We start from the raw sequence: 6,943 nt of genomic DNA on the forward strand, positions 1-6,943 counted from the left end.
AAGCTGTGGCTGGCTGGCTCAGGCTGAGCCGATTGAAACTAAACCCGGCAAAGACGGAGGTCCTGGGCCTGAGTCGGATCGGTGGGGGGCTGGGGCTCCCTCTCCCGACCTTCGATGGGGTGCCTTTGGTGCCAGCGTCGGAGGTTAGGAGTTTGGGGGTGCGCCTGGACTCCTCTTTAACGATGGAGGCCCAGGTAGCAACCACTGCCAGGGCGGCCTTTTATCATCTTCGGCTGGCCCGGCAGCTGGTCCCCTACCTCAGCCGTGAGGACCTGGCCACAGTGATCCATGCGACGGTCACCTCGAGGCTTGACTACTGCAACGCTCTCTACATGGGGCTGCCTCTGTCGCAAATTCGGAAGCTGCAGCTAGTGCAGAATGCTGCGGCCAGGCTGTTGATGGGTCTCTCAAGGAGGGACCATATTCAGCCTGTGCTGAAAGCGCTGCACTGGCTGCCGATAGCGTTCCGGATTCGCTTCAAAGTGCTGGTTTTGACCTTTAAAGCCCTAAATGGCCAGGGTCCAGCCTACCTGAGGGACCGCCTTTCTCCATATATTCCCCCAAGGGCACTTCGGTCGGGAGGGAGGCATCTCCTGGAAATTCCAGGCCCGAAAGAAGTTAAGTTTGCTGCGACTAGGGCTAGGGCATTTTCGGTGGCGGCTCCTACCTGGTGGAAAGAGCTCCCGGAGGAGATCCGGGCCCTGCGGGACCTTTCTCAGTTCCGCAGGGCCTGTAAGACGGAGCTCTTCCGCCAGGCCTTTGGATAGGAGCCGCCGCCACCGCTATTCCATCTGCATCCCTATGCCCTAGTGAATCTAACATCTGATTGTATTGCCCCCTGGTTGTGGATGGCGGCACTGGAACCGGCTTGGAGTATGAGACTGTCGGTAGTTAGGTGACGTTAAGATCTTCCCTCTTGCTGAAGTTTGTTGTATATTGATATTCCTGATTGTAATCTATGGTTTTAAACTATCTGTGATTGGTTTTAATGATATGTTTTGTTTTAAACTATATGATATTGTTTTACTTGGCACTTGGTGCCCCTGTTAGCCGCCCTGAGCCTCCGGGAAAGGGCGGGATATAAATGCAAAAAATAAATAAATAAATAAATACATTTGATAGGCATATTTTCAAGTCCCAGATAGTTACAGAATAACCAACCTCATATTTTGTTCTTACTTCAATAAATCATCTTTTGTTCAAGTTAACCCCGAATTTAGTTCTTTCTTTCCTCGGGACCACATAGATCCCTGGAAAGCCCCAACTCTAGGTCACCTTACCAGCAAAGGAAACAGAGAGAAGGTTTGGAAATCCTTAAATTCCCAGTGGCAGCAGAACTTACCCTGTTTACAAAAGCAAAGAGTACATTGAAAGGGAAAACCAGTCCTCCCTAAGAGAGGACACCACAGAGATGGATCCAGCACAGCTGATACAGCAGGGCTCTTCTTCAATGCTCCCTCTAAGCTATGGAGTCTTGTGAGCAAAAATCCTACTCTGTGAGCTCCTGGCATTAAAGGTGTGAGCCAGCGATTTGGCTGCTGCATGAATTAGTTTGCTCTGGAGCCATCCTTCCTGAGCGAAGACAAAAATGTGGGAGCCGGAGGCTGAAAAACTGTGAGCTAGCTCACACTAACTCAGCTTAGAGGGAAAACTGCTGTTCTTATGTTCTTAAGTCATATTTTCTGGCTTTCTAGGTAGCTTATAGATCAAGATGGTATCTGAAGAAGCTCATGTCTTACCACAGATTTGAAACCGCTACTTGTCTCCATTTTGGCCCATGAACCTGGTTTGCTTACTCTCATGCATACAAAAGAAAAAATGTTTAAACTTTAACAGCATGACAAGGCTGTTGAACAAATATGCTGCATTAAGATCTAAATAAACTGTAGAAATTGCTAAAAGTTTCAATCTGACTTAAACATTTAATTTATAAACTCCCGTTGTTTCTTAAAAGAAAAGGTTAATTAATTGAGGGGGCACCTGGATTTGAACCAGGGACCTCTTGATCTGCAGTCAAATGCTCTACCACTGAGCTATACCCCCTCTGCTGGTCCAAGAGCTTTCTGAATATGCTTTTAGAATACTGAAGACATAATTCCACCCTTGGATGCCTTCACAATTTTGTCTAAACTGCAAGCAAAGGTTTTCAAAGGGTGGAGGATCTTTTAGCTGGAAGGACTAATTGGGCACAGGATATAACTTACCTAAAAAAGGAACTCCTTGCAGGGAACATAAAGACCATTACGTTGTAATGCAATCAATATTATGTGTTGTTGTTGTTTAAAAAAAAATGGCAGATGTCTCTGGGACAATCTGGGGAGGTGGGAGAGCGGGAGATGGGGTGAACACACATCACTGGTGACTCAAAATGGCAGCATGGTGGGAAAATAAATTCAAATACGAGAATTCCTCACTTGACAACTGTGATCCAAAGGGGAAAAAATAGCTGAAAAAGTGTTTTTGGAAACATGGGGTGCAACATTTGGATCTACTCCAGAGGAGGCAAAATTTTGTGCAGACACTTTTATTTATTTATTAATTAAATGTCTACCCCGCCCCACATTCCTTAACACCTCTCTGTTGAGAGCCAGACTTTAAGGCTCCTCTCGTATGGCTACATGAGCCATATCACGTACACAATGGAGAAGCTAGAAGCTGGACCACCTGACTGCAGGCAGGGCCTCTAACTTCTTAGCCAATCCCCACACACCTGATGTTGCAGCCATGGCAACCAGAAATTGGGCACACCCCCCTGCCGCTCATGATTGGCTGATGGCCACAGCTGAGGGTGACTGGCATGGGGGTATAACTCCGTGGTTCTTTATGGGAGAGCTCTCTTTCTTGTTCTTGCTCCTGGGAACCTAACTTTTGAAACAAAGAGCTTCATTGTGAACTGTTGGCCGGTTGCCAACCTTCTGTTATTGTGGATCTGTATCTCTGAGCAATCCTGGACTACATACCTTTACAAGATGGGATTTCTCTTCAAAATCCCTTGGTGCCTACCTGTACTGTTATACAATGGACACTCTTGGACTACTGATACTTAACTCGGTAACTATGATTATTATTAATGTGTAGTAAGGGCAAATAGCCATAGGCTATTATTTTTGTATCCTCTATTTGTCTATTGCTATGCTTTGCACTGAATAAATATCATTCCTATTTGTAACTGTCTCTGATGCGGTAGTTGAACTCCAAGGCTAAATCTCACGTCTAAGTGCTGACCACAGAGAGCTACCACTGTGAGAATAATTGTGTGCATCTCTGAGTTAGAGTTGCTGATGTGTTAAGTCCCAGATGCCAGCTAAGAGATTGAATCTCTGCTCTTAGGCTGGGTGGGGACCCCTTTGAAGAGATTCTGGTGGCAAACTGTTGTGAATTCTAGAGAGGGTACAGACTGTCTCGTGGATTTTGTTTAATGTGCTGAAATACAGGATTCCCTCTCACCCCTGGCCTGGGCTGAGTGGGTTAATCCTGTACAGATACTAAATTGGGAAGGGTAGCAAATATGGTAGAAGACAGAGTCAGGATACAGGATGATCTTGACAGGCTGGAAAACTGGGCTAAATCAAATACAACGAATTTCAATGGTGATAAAAGTAAAGTTCTGCATTTAGGTAGGAAAAATCAAATGCATAATTATAGGATGAGTCACTGGGTGCATTTTCCCAGTCTTGCCAACATTGGTGCCTCTCTCTTTTTTGGCCTCAGTCTCTGTAATCAGACATTTCCTTCTTCAAACAGAGGTCTTGAAGGGGGTGCACACTAGCTAAAGAGTAATTTGTTAATCCCAGCCTTTTAAAAAGTGCACTAAATTGATCTTCTCTTTTGTTTTCCCATAATACTGCTTATTTTATATATTTACACAATTTACTTGGGAGGGAAGTTTGTATGGTATCGCCCAATCTCACCTGATCTTGGAAGCAAAACAGGGTCAGAACTTGGAAGGGAGACCACTGAGCAAGACTGTGCAGATGAAGGCATTGGCAAACCACATCTGCTTCTCACTTGCCTTGAAAGACCTTTGCTGGGGTTGCAATAAGTCGTCTGTGACTTGGGTGCTTTAAAAAAATCCAAAAATTATAAAAGGAGCATCCGTAGCTTTAAGCAACAGATTCTCTCAGCTGCTGTTGCTAGGAAACTAGTGTTCAAAGTTGGGTTTATTTATTTATTTATTCAGCTTTTATCCCGCCCTTCTGCCGAAGCGGCTCAGGGCGGCTCACAGCATTAATAAAACCAACATAGATAAAACATCAGTCCATAAAAGAACTTTACATAAATACAATAAATATAAGTAAAAGCGGTTCGGTAAATCATTACAACTAGACATTGACCACATTGTTAACTACCTATACAGAATACATGTCTTAGCAGGTCGCCAGGTTTGGCCGGCATACCGTCGCTCTCACTAGTATGCTCGGCGGTCTTCACAGCCCTGCAGAATTGCTGGAGATCTCGCAGTGCCTGGATCTCACGAGGGAGCTCGTTCCAATATGCTGGTGCAGCTAGCGAAAATGCTCTAGACCTAGTTGTTGTCATATATATATTTGCATAAACATACTTCTTATGGGTAAACTGTGCTATATTAACCAAATATCCCAATAATTGTAAGCCGCTTTGAGACTCTTTAACGTAGATAAAACCAGGGTATAAAAAACTTCATCTTCTGCTGGGGAGATGAACAGTTGGAGTCACAGCTATATGTAAAAGTTAAGTTGTACAACACTCAGTGGAACCAGTGTACAATGTCAGAACACCAAACAAAGACGGGAAGAGAGCCATAAAATGCTAATACACCTTGACACTTTAGTCCCAATCAAATTCCTAGATCAGGGAGAAAATTCCCGGGTATTCTACAGCTAAAGAACATTGGTTACATGAAAAACATGTGAGTAACATAAACAAACATTTAGCCCCAGATATATTGAGTGTTTTCAACTTGTAATACCCAACAAAAGGTGATTCCCAATTTTGGAAAATTTGGAGAACCTCATAGAGAAGATCCGGCCTTCACAACTTAAACAATACTATGAATTTCTGAAGACGGGCTGGCTATTTTAAATGTGTTGAAGTTATAACAAGAGTAAAGGATAAAACTTTATATGGAAAACAATATAATACACTGGGATAAGTATTTTGTCTTATGGATAATAGTTATTGACATCTAAGTTTAATAATTTTACATTATATTGGTAGTATAATTGTTATATTTGTTAGGTTTTTGTGTTGCTGTTAACATTATGGCTAAGTAACGCTATTTATGGATGTCCTTTTAGTTACAGCAAAGGTGTTTGTTTTTCTTATTGTTATTGTATTTTAAAAAATTAATAACATTTATTTTTTTTTAAAAATACAATGTCACTTGTATTTTGGCCCTGAGAGGCAAGGGAGAATCATGTTACTGCAGCGATTTCATGTCGGGTGAGTTGGCCACTTCCTACTCCGCCCTTTTTCGGATGTGGTTGTGTGCTTCGAGGCCAGGAGGAGCCCATCACTGACCACTGGTGTACGACGTCGCCTCCTCTTAAACTTTTTGAAATTTAGATTGACTGTCCTGGCCTTCTAGAGTAGACAGATGATATCGCCACCCTACTCTGCTAAAGCTGTGCATCCTCAAATATTGTTTGCGCTGTCATCGATCGCCGTGAGGCTTGCCAGTACATCCGTTTAGTCGTTCTCCTGTTCCTCTGTCGCTAGTTTGATTCCAAAAGGAATCCTTTCTTTTTCAGTCCATCTGTTAACAGCCTTCTGGGGTCACAAATGTAGCAAGAGCCTGCTTTCAACATCCAGACTTGCCAGTATCTGTTGTTAGCATCCAGTATTCTTCCTGGGTGGGTGTTTGATAGAAAAGTGGTTAATAATGCCTTGTTTTAATTGATTTGACTGTGCAGTGGCAAACTTTCCCAGTATTTTTTCCTACGGTCGCCATACTGCTTAGCCATTTTGTAACTTCTGTCACTTTGGCGAGTCTCCTATCCTGCTCCATTTGCTCGCTTGCCTGCAGGATATTTCTGTTTGTTGTGTTTCCTGTCATTGGAAGGAATCTTTCCTGTCTGCTTCTAACATATTTCACAGCTGCTGGAACATGGTTAATTCTCTTCCCTTCCCAGGTAGCAATGCTACCTTAGTTTCTTAATCATTTTTTCATCCATTGCAATTTTATAATTCTCTCACCAGGCCCTGGAAAACATCAGTTCTCTAAAAACTGTCAGCTGTTGTGTCCACAGACCCAGGGAGTGGAATCGGAATGGCAGCTAGCTCCTCTTGAAGTCAGTGCTTTGGAGGCACCAACATGTAACATTTTCCGTTCTTATAGGGCACATAATGAAGACCAAAGTCTTCCTTCCTAACTTCTTTACATTTTTGTCATGCGCTTCTACTTGTTTTACAGCTAGCTACAATTGTTTGAGCTGCGGTGGCTCAAGTGGTTAAGACGCTGAACTGCAGGCTGTGGAAGGTCGGTAGTTCAGCAGTTCGAGACCCGAGTGTGCCGCATGACGGAGTGAGCTCCCGTCTCTAGTTCCAGCTCCTGCCAACCTAGCAGTTCGAAAGCAAGAAATTGCAAGTAGATAAATAGGGACCACTTCAGTGGGAAGGTTAACAGCATTCCGTGCGCCTTGGTGTTTAGTCATGCCGGCAACATGACCACAGAAACGTCTTCGGACAGCGCTGGCTCTTCGGCTTTGAAACGGAGATGAGCACCGCAACCCTAGAGTCGGATTCGACTGGTTTTCGAGCAAGGGAACCTTTACCTTTTACAATTGCTTTATGTCTATTTAGCCCCTGGATGACTGAATTTTTAGTGACAAATGATACGTCTGCTTTGTTTTTATCCAGTTACTGTTACGGGGCAACCTCTGTTAACAGATCAGTTTCTGTTTCTACCTAACAGTAATACGGACTCTAGTACCAAGGCCTGCAACAAACCAATTCCTTTGTAAGA

General features: G+C 43.7%; 1 non-coding gene across 1 annotated transcript; it reads right to left on the reverse strand.

The window, feature by feature from the left end:
- Positions 1 to 1,971: 1,971 nt before the first annotated feature.
- On the reverse strand, positions 1,972 to 2,043 carry TRNAC-GCA. The gene has a single exon. It is a non-coding gene; the product is annotated as a tRNA-Cys (tRNA).
- Positions 2,044 to 6,943: the final 4,900 nt, after the last annotated feature.

This window comes from Gekko japonicus, unplaced genomic scaffold (assembly GCF_001447785.1).
Source record: "Gekko japonicus isolate JY-2015 unplaced genomic scaffold, Gekko_japonicus_V1.1 scaffold4123, whole genome shotgun sequence".
NCBI classification, from domain to species: Eukaryota; Metazoa; Chordata; class Lepidosauria; order Squamata; family Gekkonidae; genus Gekko; species Gekko japonicus.